The sequence below is a fragment of the Heloderma suspectum genome, chromosome 4 (assembly GCF_057233095.1).
Source record: "Heloderma suspectum isolate Gila_16-S chromosome 4, 16-S_ref, whole genome shotgun sequence".
Classification (NCBI taxonomy): Eukaryota; Metazoa; Chordata; class Lepidosauria; order Squamata; family Helodermatidae; genus Heloderma; species Heloderma suspectum.
Window position 1 is genome coordinate 265,803,191 of NC_139461.1, and position 14,661 is coordinate 265,817,851.

Below are 14,661 nucleotides of genomic sequence, written 5' to 3' on the forward strand. Positions count from 1 at the left end.
TATTTGTTCAGTCGCTTCTGATTCTTCGTGACTTCATGGACCAGCCCACGCCACAGCTTCCTGTCAGCCGTCGCCACCCCCAGCTCCCCCAAGGTCGAGTCCGTCACCTCCAGAATATCATCCAGCCATCTTGCCCTTGGTCGGCCCCTCTTCCTTTTGCCTTCCACTTTCCCTAGCATCAGCATCTTCTCCAGGGTATCCTGTCTTCTCATGATGTGGCCAAAGTACTTCAGTTTTGCCTTTAATATCATTCCATCAAGTGAGCAGTCTGGCTTTAAAATGTGCACAAACTCGCTTTGGTCAACAGGTGCATGCATCCAAAAATGTGTAGATTACAAAAAACGTGTATGAAATTCTGTACTGATATTTTTTTTAATTGCAAGCTCACGTGGAAAGGGGATGGAATGAGCTTGACCTCAAAAAACTGACAGTCTCTGTGAGATGGAGACTGACAGATCCCTACCTGCTCTTCACTATCCCAGGCAGATCCTGAGCAGCCTTCTGTAGGATTGTGTTTAGTACCCAACAACTACAGTTGTGAATGCATACATCCTGTATGCATCTAAGCTTTACACAGAATAAGTCACAGGCTGTACCTCTTGCAAAGCACAACCATCTAGACCCATTGCTTAAATTGTCTCACTCCTTCTATACCAGTGGTAGGCAACCTTTTTGGTTTATGGGCACATCTGGCAATTTGAGAAACTGCCCTGGGCACCACCCCAAAATTGCTGCAGTGGCAGGCATGGCTAGTCACAGAGGACAAATAACTGGCCCAAAAGAGTACAGGGCAGATGTAGGGTCTGAGCCCCAACACACTAAACAACTCCTCTGAATCCAGAGTTTTCAGTACCAACGGAAACCTATTTCACAGCAATCTCCACTGTCAGTAATTTAAACAAAAAAAGAGGGGTACTTCTGCAGCTGATAAGGTGGGCTCTGGTTGAAGAAAGCTGATGCCACGATTAGGGAGGGGAAATCCCCCAACATCTGGTCCAGAAGAGGTGTGTCAAGGGGAAAACTGGGCCACTTGGGGCCCCGCAAATTTCTCCGGAGCCCTGGTGCATCTGCCAGATTTTGTGCGGCGGCTCTCTGGCTTTATAAAAGGCAAGATAGGCTAATGGCAGCTGCCATTAGCATATCGTGGGAAAATTGCAGCCATAATTGGTTATTTTAGGCCATTTGCAGCCGTAAAGCACTTCTAGCTAAATTGTGGCCATTCACAGCTGCAATTTAGGTAGAAGTAAGTGCTTTATGGCTGCAAATGGCTTAACATATGCCAATTACAGCATAATTTTCCTACGATAGACAACTGGCAGCTGCCATTAGCCTATCTCTCCTTTTCTAACGCTGGAGAGCTGCCCCACGCAAAATCTGGCGGATATACAGGTAAGGGGGATTGGTCCGCTGCAGACTGTGCAGGTCAGATTCTTGGGAATCTGGCCTCATTGGAGTCCACAGCAGATTTCTCCAACGTCCCTACCCACAATACATCTGTTGGTTTTTAAGGTATGAATACACTCTAGGTACTTCCAGACGAGGCTTTTATTCTGCAATAGCCTTGCTGCATTAATGGAATTTTACAGGGGGTCCAGATATTGTCATCTTCTGTTTGGAATCCTCTCATGTTTCATCCCTCTTTTTTCTTACAGAAAATAGACAATCAAGGAGAGAAAGATGGAATCGTTGTACAATATTTTTTGACTGGTAGCGCTATGACATGAGCTGTCTCCATCTGAAGCACCCTTTGTTGTTTTTGCTGTAATGTACATAGCTACACTTTTGGACAGGGCTGGCTTCAAGGGTAGGCATGGGCCCACATCTCAGCAAGGGGGGGCTTTAGTTGGCCATGTGTATTACTTCAGTTGTGAAGCATACAACTAACATTTATCTTTCCCCTCCCCTCAACCTCCACTTCATGCTTTGAAACTGTTTCTACATGCCTGATATGTTAGAACAACAACAAAACTGTTTTCCAGCCCTGATATTAAAAAAAATACTCTGCGCATTTACAGTTCTGCATCTTAAACTCACTGAAATCATAGCACCCTCATGACTACAGGAATAAATGAAGTTTGCTTTAGCCAACCTGATACCCTTATCTGCCACTCTCTGAGTGGCCATTTGGAAGGGGCTTGGCTATGGCCCCCTGGCCTTTGGCCCCAAGATTCGGTTTTAGCTGAACCACTGTGTCTGTCTGTCTTTGCTCTCTCTTGGTGCTTCCAGACAGAGGGCTCCTAGCACTACCAATCGGAAGGTATCGTGCACCTATTCTGCCTTTTCCTCCTTAATGGATTTTTTTCTGGTAAGGATGAAGTGGTGGGGAGACATGAGAAGGTTGCAAAGGGAAGACAACATTGGACCCCCTGTAAAATTATGTGTTTGAGGTAGAGCAATTACATGACAACAGCCTTGTCTGGAAGTACCCTCTTTCTCATTTGGCACAACTACCATATAACAAATATGGTCAAGAAAGGAGCTTAACTTGACAAGAGAAGGTTTTGCAAAGCAACCTGGACCAGAAAACAACCACAATCCTGAACCTACCCATCTAGAAAGGACACAGAAATCACCTTGTATCCCTAACACTACCTCCTCCTGGACGTCAGGGCTATGGAGGTGAGGAGGACCCTAAAACCCTAAAATTTGCCCCCTAGTCTTGACTAAATCTAACTGGATTGAAGCCAATATGAAGTCCAGGATTTAAAAGTCTTCTGTCTTTCTCTCTTATGTTCTCTCATTTTACTCTCTTGTCTGTGCTCCTGGGCCAGATGAGGCATTTGAATAATGGAGAGGGGTGAGGTCAGCTGTAACCTGATTCAAGGATGCTGCAGGGTTCTGTGGCTCCTTCCAGCATTCATGTTATCAGCTCCTCTGCTCTTATCCTCGCTTCTATGAGATCAGGTTGGTTTATTTACTTTGTTAGTGGAAAGAACAGAGCGGGTGAGGCTGCAACATGATACTGCCTCAAACTGGTCATTCAGGAAGCTCCCACAATGCACAGCCTAAGAGCTCATGAGGCTATAGAGCTCCTGGCTGAGCCACCTTTGTTAGCATTCCCAGAACTCCCCAGACCTCCCAGAGATGTTCTCCTTTGCTTGGGCTTGTAAGTGTGTCTACTTTTCTCCTTTGAAGCTTTACTTGGTGGAATCAGACCAGGAAGGGACGGGCAAGTTCTGAACTGGGTGCTGGAATGCTCTAGAAAATGTACGCTGAGGTGGAAAGGCAGTGCCCACGTATGGCACCAATGCCGCTTGAGTCAATTTTTCCTCTGTGGAGTTGAGGACCACCCAGTGCCTATAGAGAAGTGGCAAGGCTCCTCTGGGCTTCTGAGTTCCATTTTCTCTCCAGGACTTTAACCATTTCAGGGATCATTTGGGAGAATGAGAAAAGAAACAAAGTTTCTTTTCAGTGGCATTATGAGCAGGGCTTGCACTATGCAGCTGTTCTCTCTGGCCACAGTGAGTGGAATGATTAATGACTATTAATTTAAAATTTTCATGCAAAGTGCTTTACTGTCCTTACTGAATTCAGTCTCACACCTATTCTGTGGGGATACATCATTTTCATTTCTCTCCATAGTGGCATCCGGGTGATAGTGATGTAATAAAATGGAATTGATAAAAACACATTTTCATACACAGCTATGTAATCAAAACTATGGCATTTGTGGAAGTACTTTGTATCACTGAGCATCAGTCCCAGTGCCAGGTTTTTGAGGGCCCTTGGGCCAGACACCCTCAATGGGTCCTCTCCATCAGTGAGTCTGCCTTCTCACAGCCATTGTCTCCAGCTGCTGTTGCTCCTTTTTTCATCATTGCTACCACTTGCTTGCTTGACCAGCAGAAAGCCAGTGACCAAATAGGCAATGGCATCTACTGCCCCTCTTACATACCACTACCATTGTCCAGGCAGATGAACAAGCCAGTTGCAATAGTGAAGACGAGGAGTAACTTGGGGAGGGGGGGAGGGGTTGTGGTCCCTTGGCAGTTACCCAACTATGCCTACCCTTGACACCAGCCCTGGTGGGCATGCAGGAGGATGAATAGAATAAAAATAGAATAGGGTTGGAAGGGGCCTACAAGACCATTGAGTCCAACCCCCTGCTCAATGCAGGAATCCCAAGTCAGAGTATCCCTGACAAGTGGCTGTCCAGCCTCGTCTTGAATGCCTCCAGTGTGGGAGAGCCCACTACCTCCCTAAGTAATTGGTTCCATTGTCGTATTGCTCTAACAGTTAGGAGGTTTTTCCTGATGTTCAGCCGGAATCTGGCGACTTGTAACTTGAGCCTATTATTCTGTGTCCTGCACTCTGGGATGATCGAGAAGAGATCCTGGCCTTCTTCTCTGTGACAACCTTTCAAGTACTTGAAGAGTGCTATCCTATCTCCCCTCAGCCTTCTCTTCCCAAGGCTAAACATGCCCAGTTCTTTCAGACTCTCCTCATAAGGCTTTGTTTCCTGATCATCTTTGTTGCCCTCCTCTGAACCCTCTCTAGCTTGTCTGCATCCTTCGTAAAGTGTGGTGCCCAGAACTGGATGCAGTACTCAAGAGGAGGCCTAACCAGTGCTGAATAGAGGGGAACTAGTACTTCCCGGAATTTAGAAGCTATGCTTCTATTAATGCAGCCCAAAAGAGCATTTGCCTCAAGGGCATTGTTCATTTAAGAAGGAATTCTTGTCTCTCCTTGCTATTCTCTGGAACTCTGCATTCAGTTGGATATATCTTCCCCTTTCTCCCTTGCTTTTCGCTTCCCTTCCTTCCTCAGCTACTTGTAAAGCCTCATCAGACAGCCACTTTGCTTTCTTGTATTTCTTTTTCTTTGGGATGGATTGAGTTGCTGCCTCCTGAACAATGTTACGGACCTCCGTCCATAGTTCCTCAGGCACTCTGTCTATCAGGTCTAATCCCTTAAATCTATTCATCACCTCCACTGTATATTCATAAGGGATATGATTTAGGTCATATCTGAATGGTTTAGTGGTTTTCCCTACATTCTTTTGAGATTGTATCCCAGTACTGCTTTTCCCACCCTTTTGTTGACTATGAGTGCTACTCCATTTCTTCTAAGGTATTCTTGCCCACAGTAGTAGATATGATGGTCACCTGAATTAAATTCGCCCATGCTTGTCCATTTTAGTTCGCTGATTCCCAAGATGTCGATGTTCAATCTTGCCATCTCATGTTTGACCACCTCCAGCTTACCTTGTTTCACTGATCTTACATTCCAGGTTCCTAAACAATATTGTTCATTACAGCATCGGATGGGCAGACCATTTTAATAGGTCCCCCACCCTTGCAGAGGGGAAAGGCTGCCAAGAGTCTAAACCTCAGCAAGAAGTGATCTGACCATGACAAAGGGACAGAAGTTAATTCGTTCACTTTCAGATCACCATCCTCCTGCCCAGTCAAGAAAACCAGATCAAGTGTGTGTCCTTTTACATGTGTTGGGCTGATGACTTGTTGGGTCAGCCCCATGGTTGTCATGGTGGCCATGAAGTCCTGAGCCGCCCTGGATACAGCCACCTCGGCATGGAAGTTGAGATCCCCCAGGACCATCACCCTAGGGGTCCTCAACACCAGGTCTGAGACCACCTCTGTCAGCTCAGGCAGGGAGTCTGATGGGCAGCGGGGTGGGTGGTACACCAGCACAATGCCTAATCTGTCCCGGGTACCCAACACAAGGTACAAACACTCAAGATCTGCACTCGAATGAGCAGGAAGCCTAGAAAGAGGAATCGAATTCCTATAGACCACGGCAACCCCCCTCCCTGACCTTCAAGTCGATGTAGGTGCTTCATCAAGTGCCCAGGAGGGCACAGCTGGGAGAAAGTAACCCCTCCCAGTTCCCCCGCCCAGGTTTAGTAATACCTACCAGGTCAGCCCCCTCATCCACAATCAAATAATGGATGAGGGAGATTTTATTTTGGACCGACCTGGTATTCAGCAGCAGCAGCACCAGACCCGAAGGCAAGCTGGTAAGGGTGCCAGGAACCATCAGGTTGGGGGAAGAACCAGAAGAGGGGATAGCCATAAGGTGTCTAGCCCCTCTTCTCCTCAGCTGGCCTGTTAATCCCCCAACGCCATACCTCCCCTTACCCGTGACCACAGTTATGGTGGCACCTCCCCAACCCCCTGAGTTGCTCAATCGACTTCCCAGGCACATATTAAAATGTTAAAATGCAGAATATAAAACAATATAAAAGAGAGCAACTGCTAAGAAGGGGCAGATAAGATCTGCATTTGCCCCTTTCTTCCTGGTCTTTAAAGCTGCTGCCCTCTGCTGCCGCTATTTACTGCTGGTAACTGGTTGCTGGTATCTCTGGAGAAGCGGCAGGTGGGTCTTCATGTGCTCCTCCGTGCGTCTCCAAGTGCAGCACTAATCCTTCCTTTGTAGCTTGGCCTTCCTTCCACTTCCTAATGTGTTGCTTTGTTTTCAGGTCATCTCTGAGCTTTTTGTGAAGCCACATTGGCTTCTGTTGTCTTCCACCTTTTTTTTCTTGTTGGAATTGTTTGTAATTTGTGCCTTTAGAATTTCCTTTTTTAAAAACTCCCACCCATCTTGGACTCCTTTTCTCATTAGAGTCACTTGCCATGGGACCTTACTGATCATTGGTCTGAGTTTATTAAAATTGGCTTTCCTAAAATCCAGGGTACGCGTTTGGCTACACTCGGCTTTTGCTTCCTTTAGAACCAAGAACAAGTATAACAGGGTCACTTTCCCCCAGAGTTCCCGTAACTGCTACTTTATCCACAGGGGGAGCAATCTTATGGCTGCTAGTCAGAGGCTAGAAAGCCACAGGATATCTGGTTTTCCGGGAACCAACCTCAGAGCCCATGCCCTGAGATCGGTTCCCAGAAAACTGACCCTCCCCCCTTCTGCGCTGCCTCGCAGACAGTGCGGAACGGCCCCGAGCTCCGCACTCGGAAGAGGAGTACAGAGAAGGCAAAACAGGGTGTTCTGGGGCGGGGAAGGCGGAAATGCCAGTTCGACACATCCTATGTGTTGTTTCGCAGCCTCCCACAGCTAGACAGCCGCAAATGCAGGGCAGGAGAAGCACAGAGGGAACGATCCCCTCCGTGCTTCTCCTGCCCTGCACTGGATGGGTGGTTGCCTCCGCGTTTGGAGGCAGCCGCCTATGCCCACAGGATTGCACCCTAAGTCGTCTCTGTTGGTTAGGATCAAGTCAAGGATAGCAGATCCCCACTTCTGCTTAGGGTGCTTGTAGGGCCATGGACTTCTGCCCTAAAGTCCTGCCCTAATGGCACCACTGTATGCAGTCCATACATTGACTGTGCAGTACAAGTGGCTTTTTGTGTTTGCACCAGCATGTCCAAGTCCCTTTGTACACATGGCTCTATACATATCTGCTCTGCAATCATAGGTGAGATTTTCAAGCTTCTCTCTGCAAGAAAGAAGAAAAACCTGTTGAAGTTCTCAAAAGCCAACACAGGAGTGGGACAGCTGAGTTTTCCAGGGAGTAAACCGAGTCTGTTTTATATCTCTGAAGCCTTTTGGACCCTTTATTCTAGTCTGAGGATCACGGAGCACATCCATTGTTTTTCCTGGAGCTACTGACGTAATTTGATCCCTCCAATCTGGGTTTATAGGGACTCTGTTCGAATAAAAGTAAGTTCTCTCTCTCAATTGCCCTGGCAACTGGGTCATGTGAAGCAGACATGGGCACTTCCATTAGGCAACAGCAAACCACAAGCTAGAAATATTTATGAATAAGCCAGACTCCCAGATACATATGACACTGCCTTTGTAATCAAGGCCCCATTTGTGTGCATATTTAATGCATTGTTTATTTCTATGTATTTTGGTCTTAGATTTGTATTTTGGTTTTTAAACCACTCCAGTGGAAGACAGTAGTCACATTTATGGTTTTTTTTTTAAATATTTTTGCATAATTATAAACGCTAAATATGTTGAGGGATTCCATTCTTCCTATGGTTTTGTGAGTACAATTATGGAGACTGGAAAATGGAATAAGAATGACAGACTGACTATATTTCACTGATATTTTGACCTTCATGCCTCACCAAGGGTGCTTTCCAAGCAGAGGGCACTGTTAGATAAAAAGTTCTTGCTTTCGGTTGAAAGAAAGGATGCCAGGCAGGCAGCAGTGGATCCAGCACTATTTTATTAGTCGTTTTGCAAAACGGGTTCAGAGCAGTCTGGACCCCGAGCTAAGCATGCACAAATCTTTTATACCCCCCCTTTACAATTTTCTGTTAGCCACAAGACATGTCAACTGACTGAGCCGTTAGCTGACTCATTAGAGCACAACTGTGTCAACATGTTTATTTTTGATTATGCTTATGTGACTGTCTCGCTAGACTTCCCCTTTTTCTAACAATTCCCTCCTTTAAGTCTTTACTCATGTCTTAAAGTGGAGTTTCTTTGTGCAGTAAAGCAAAAGCATTTGTTTTGACAGGGCAGTTTCAATTAACTGCTGGGATTTATAAACAAGAGGTGATTGTGGCTCCTGGATGGCTTCTTCGCCTGTGTCCCTGGCAGCTTCCGGGGGGGGGGGGGGTGCCAGGGAGGAGAGGACTGTTGCCTTTGTCCTCCTGTTCTTTCCGGGTGACAGGAGGAGGCAGGGGTCATCTAAATGGCTTTAACCAGCTGCAATGTGTCCATTTGCTAGAACCTACAAGTTTCACACATGAATGGCTGGTTGGTCCCACCAGGTAGGCCCTTCTCACCCTTCTTTTAGAGCTTCTTTATTCTACTTTTTCAACAACACTTTGTCTCTCGGCTGGAAGAGATGGATGGGAGCATCTAGCGGCAACCTCTGGAATGGGACGGAGTAAGCTCGTAGCTGTGAAAGAACGGACTATAGGGAAGTCAACTGGCCCCTCAACATTTGATCCCCCATTTCCCACTTGACCTCTTCCCTCTTTCTGCAGTGTACCTGGGGCTGGAATCCAAACATTAGCTTAAAGGGGGACAACTTTATGTCCTTTTTTTTTTTTTTTGGCATTCTTCGAAGCTTTGTTAGGGCTATTGGCAAAGCCTTAACCCAAGTAAGCTTTACCCCTTGCTGGAGCTTGGTTAGGGTCTCCTTGAGACTCCGATTAGTTCTTTCAACCTGTCCACTCGCCTGGGGTCTCCAGGGGCAATATAAGTGCCACTCTACCCCCAGAGCTCGTGCCAGTCCCTGTGTAACAGCTGAGGTGAAATGTGACCCCTGGTCGGACTCTACAACCTCAGGCAGGGAGAACCGGGGCGCCACCTCCTGTAACAACTTAGCAACTACAGTTTTTGCTTGACAGTTTCTGCATGGGAATGCTTCTACCCACCCCATCATTTGACACACTATTACAAGCAGATATCTGTAACCCCTACACGGTGGCATTTCAGCAAAATCAATCTGCACCCTCTGGAAGGGATAATACGCCCATGATCGCCCTCCCCTTGGTGGAGGGGGTGCCCTGGGGGAATTAATTTTCTGGCAAACCTCACATGTTGCTGCTAATCGATGGGCGCATACAGTTAGGCCAGGAGAGACGAACAGCCTCCTGCAATAGTCAATCATAGCTGATGCCCCAGGATGTCTAAGAGAGTGATGCACTTGTTCTAAGATAGCTCCCTGCAGGGTCTGCGGTAGGAGCAGTCTCCCATCTGTCATCTGGATCCATCTGTCGCCGCGGGGACTTACTCTGTGTTCTTGCGCCATCTGTAACTTGGAAGGGGAGTATGTGGGGGCTCCTCTCTTCTGGGTAAGACAAGAAATGTCTCTTGGATTCTTTCTTTGGCTGCCCTCTTTGCAGCCTCATTTGCCCTTAAGCAACTCGGCCAGCCTCTTGCCACGACATCAAGGACCTTGGAGTAATATCCCACCGGCCTCCAGGAGGGGCCCTTTCGCTGGCAAAGTACTCCCAAGGCTATGCCTTTATTCTCATGCACATAGAGTCTAAATGGTCGACTGGGATTTGGTATGGCTAGGGCAGGTGGCGACACAAGGGCAGCTTTGAGACTGAGGAAAGACTTATTTATTTCTTTAGTCCATTTCCATTTATCTAATTTATCTTTTTGCAGCACCTCATACAGCGGTCGCGCTGTCTCCCCATCTATGTAGACAAGAGGGTGGGCAGCTGGCTGGGGTTGAGGCACATGGAGATTCACCTAGGAGGAGATTTTACATCCCACAGAGTTGCGTCAGGGCAGGGCCCCTAGAGATCTTCATCACCAATGCCCTCAAAGGCGTAGTTGCCATGGAAGTTGTTGGCCCCAATATCAGCAGAAGAGCTGGAATGGCTGATGGCACACAGACTGACGGAGCCCAGTTTGCTTGAGACCTTTGCAATAGACTCCCTGCTTGCATCGGGAGAATCCAAAAGAGGGGGAGCCGTACTTCTATCCTTCCGTCAGAAGTGAAAGCAATCTCAATTTGGAGCTTAGTCAATAAGTCCCTTCTTAACAATGCCACCGGACAGGAGGGGTTACAGACAAAGGCATGTTCTAGGTGTGTTTTCCCAACCTTGGTGAGCAAGGGACAAGAAAGGGGCACTCAGGTTGCCCTTCCCTCAACCCCCATTATGGTGGTAGATCCCCCACTTCCCGTTGGTGGTTGGCTAAGGGGGGAGGATGGACAGGGTGGCCCCTGTATCTACAAGGGCATTGTAGGAGCAGCCCCCAACTTTTAATTTTGACTATGGGGTCCCGTCTTGCCTCAGAGACGGCTAAGAGGGGGCCGGGCCCCGGTCTGTCTTAGTCTCTTTCTTGTTCGTGCAAAATCCTTTCTGCCCCCCCCCCCTCGCACCCTCCTCTCTCTCTTTTTGCTTTAAGGCTTCACAGTCACGCTTCTAGTGCCTAATTTTCTTACAGAAGGCACACTGGTCTCTTCTCAGGGAGGACCCCTTCCTCCCTCCTTTTCTTCTCTTTTTAGCTCCTCCTTTGTCAGGTCTGAGAACCACAGCGAGGAGCTTTGCTTGCCTCTTGTCTTTCATAAACTTTCTGAGCTACCTCTACTAAAACACCTAGGTCAGCCGCCAATCCTCTCAACTTTCTGCAACTTCTTTCTGATGTCTTGGCAACTATTTCCCACGAACTGAGTCAAGAGAATCTTTAAATTATTTGGGTCATTCAAGTCAATATCAGTACACTTGGCGAAGGCTTCCCTTAGCCTTTGGAGGAACACGGCAGGAGGTTTGTTTTTGTCTTGTTTTAAAGTCAGGACTTTTTGCAAATTGTAGCTAGGCCCCCTTTTGTCTCTCCGCCCTTTTCGGGGGCCCTTTCCTGTGATGAGGGTCCCCATGTGTCCTCTAGTATTTCTAACTTTTTTCAAGGGAATTTAGACGATCTTGCAAAGTGTCCTGGAACTCAGCTAGAGGGACGGGGTCCTCTGGCACCACTTCGCGAGAGGTGTCCTCCTCGAGGGCATTTGGCCGCCGAGTGGGCTCCTCAGGAGATGGTGGTGCATGTAATGGGTGCGGTCGTCTGGTGACGGCCGTCCCATAGAGAGGAGGAAGCAGTGGGTCCTCCGGTGCCATGGCCATGACCCTAGGTGGCCCTTTCTTTGTTGGTTTCTTATTGACCACCACGGGAAGGGCTAGAGACATGCATTTGACAACTCACAGAGCGGGCTTGCCACCAAGGGGTACGCAGGTTGCCCATGAATCGATATAGGAGAACTGGTCTCAACTTCCCCTTTGTGTTACTATTATATGCACAACAAATACCAGGGTTGGGTCAAAAGACCCCTTGGGTGGCCATTTGGGTTCTAATACCGGCCATTCCCGGGCACAAAGAAGGACAAGGTGATCCTTTGTCATCTTAGTTCCATAATCTTGCTTAAAATGTGACCAATTGCGCAAACAACACTCTAAGGGCATAGGGGACTCTTCTTCAGGCTTGGATTGGGACCCGCCCATGACGGTGGTAATTTCAATCAACAAGTCTCACGCTTCGCCCTCCTCTGACCCAGCCCGTCGCCGGGGTAGGGAAATGCAGATCGGGGCTCCTCACTCGCTTCGCCTGTAGGCGTCTCACACAATCACAAACACACCACCGTCCCGCGTTTATCTCCTAATATAAGCTGTTTCACTTACCCCAAAAGCCTCTTCTGTCCCGCCCGCAGCTGTGTCCAGCTGCTTTATTGATCCACTGCCGGTGCCTAAAAGGAGTGATCACGTCTCCCTCTTCCTCTGGCGTTGGTCCCCAAGCGCCTTCACTGCTGCTGACGTGAGGAGAAGGCAGTGTAAAACAACTGCCTGTGGCCACTTCTCCTCCATGGCCCCTCGGTTCAGCACGAAGGGGACGCGCCCCGAAGCAGGATCCGAGTCACGGCACCAAATTGTTAGATAAAAAGTTCTTGCTTTCAGTTGAAAGAAAGGATGCCAGGCAGGCAGCAGTGGATCCAACACTATTTTATTAGTCGTTTTGCAAAACGGGTGCAGAGCAGTCTGGACCCCGAGCTAAGCATGCACAAATCTTTTATACCCCCCCCTCTTTACAATTTTCTGTTAGCCACAAGACATGAGCCGTTAGCTGACTCATTAGAGCACGACTGTGTCAACATGTTTATTTTTGATTATGCTTATGTGACTGTCTCGCTAGACTTCCCCTTTTTCTAACAGCACCTAGCACTACAAATCAAAAGGCGCTGTGCACCAATTTTATATATTCCTCCTTTCAGATTTTTTTTCTGGTAAGAAAAAAGAGGGAAGAAGCTGCAGGGAAAACACAGGAGGGTTACAAATGGAAGATTTGTCTGGACCCACCGTAATACTCTGTGGGTGCTTCCAGACGTGGCTTGTATTGTGAAATTACACCATCTCAGTCAAAGAAAGGCAGCTGCAAGATAACAGCCTTATCTGGAAGCATCACCAGTTTGAGGGCAGTTTATTTCAAGTAGAGTTTCAAGGCAGGAAATATCTGTAAACCACCCAACCCCACCCAGTCATTGAAAACCCTCCTATGCTCCTTTACAGTAAAAGGAAGGAAGTCCCATTCCTCTGGGATTATATGTGACACTCCTACTCAGCACTGTAATGCCACAAAAAGGAGGGGCGGAACCCTAATAGAAGAACCCAATTCAGGAAGTTTGAGACAACACACAGACACAGCAAGAGGCTAACTGCATGCACACCATTCAGGGCCAGCTGCTGGCAAGTCCTTTCCAGGCGAGTCACAATTCCATTCCAGAAAAAGGAACATGCTGTACACAAATAAGATGAACACTCTACTACGCTACTTTTTATTTCTGGGAGGAGGAAGGGCCCTTTGTTAGCATACAAACCAGCAACAAGAAGGCTGGTTCTTTGTAGCATGGGTCACACTTCTTAAAGAAGTCACAAAAAAAGAGAACTAAAAGCTGATAGGGTCCCTTGCTCAACAGAAGGGTGACAGGCATCACTGGCTTACAAAGGGTTCTGTTTTTCTGTGGTTCTGGGTTAGGAAGGATGTATGATTCTGTCATGCAACCAATGAAGTACAGGCTAGTTCATGAATGCTTGTGCTACAATAAATCTATTAGGCTTCAATCATATAGCCAGTTACGTTGGAGGAAGCCCCATTAAACTCAATGGGTCTTACTTCTGAGTAGATATGTCTAGGATTGCACTGTGAGTCTTAAAGGTGCCACAAAACTCTTTGTTTTTGCTGCAAGACACACGGCTATGCTTCTGGAAACTGGTTCTGTTATATTGCTTTGGAATGGTGAGCATTTTATTCATCTAGCATTAAGAGTTGTTCAGAATAAAGGGCTAAAAACTGAATGCCAAAGTGCCTGACAAAACCTCTTCGGCAGTGGTGGCACAAGATGCCCCGCTGCCTGAGGAAGAAGGATGTGCGCCCCCTCCACCCCCCCCCCCCGAGGCACTCTCTCAGGTTCACGATGCTGCACAATGCTGTTGTTAGGGGAGGGCCCACCTGGCCACAGGCCCCGGATCTTTTTGAGCTGTCCTAATTGCCATTTTTTTTGCATGTTCCCATTGGCTTGCGTTGGAAAACAGAAATGGCCATACCTTTTTTAGTTTGAATGATAAATACATGAAATTCGGAGACTTGGAGCCCCCATAGAGCTGACTGAGCCTGCCAAATTTCAGACAGTTAGGCCTAGTGGCTATTGTGCTAGCCACAGGTAAAATTTGCTTTTTTCAAGAAAATGTGTCAAAGCAAAGAGCTATAATTTCTTTGTTCTTCCACATAAGACAAGCTGGAGAGGGTTCAGAGGAGGGCAACAAGGATGATCAGATCAGGACACTGGAAACAAAGCCCTATGAAGAGAGACTGAAAGAACTGGGCATGTTTAGCCTTGAGAAGAGAAGGCTGAGGGGAGATAGGATAGCGCTCTTCAAGGACTTGAAAGGTTGTCACAGAGAGGAAGGCCAGCATCTCTTCTCGATCGTCCCAGAATGCAGGACACAGAATAATGGGCTCAAGTTACAGGAAGCCAGATTCCAGCTGAACATCAGGAAAAACTTCCTGACTGTTAGAGCAATACGACAATGGAACCAATTACCTAGGGAGGTGGTGGACTCTCCCACACTGGAGGCATTCAAGATGAGGCTGGACAGCCATCTGTCAGGGATGCTCTGACTTGGATTCCTGCATTGAGCAGGGGTTGGACTTGATGGACTTGTAGGCCCCTTCCAACCATACCATTCTATGATTCTATGATTCTATGATTAGTGTATAGAATCTGGAAAC

The 14,661-nt window shown here is 47.5% G+C and overlaps 1 long non-coding RNA gene across 2 annotated transcripts; it reads right to left on the reverse strand.

The window, feature by feature from the left end:
- Positions 1-7,862: 7,862 nt before the first annotated feature.
- On the reverse strand, positions 7,863-13,567 carry LOC146348644 (uncharacterized). 2 transcript variants are annotated; one of them, XR_014790692.1, is made up of 2 exons: positions 12,060-13,567; positions 7,863-8,827 (listed from the first exon to the last, which is right to left on the reverse strand). It is a non-coding gene; the product is annotated as an uncharacterized LOC146348644 (long non-coding RNA). The 2 variants fall into 2 exon arrangements; XR_014790691.1 differs by having other exon boundaries at positions 7,863-8,842.
- Positions 13,568-14,661: the final 1,094 nt, after the last annotated feature.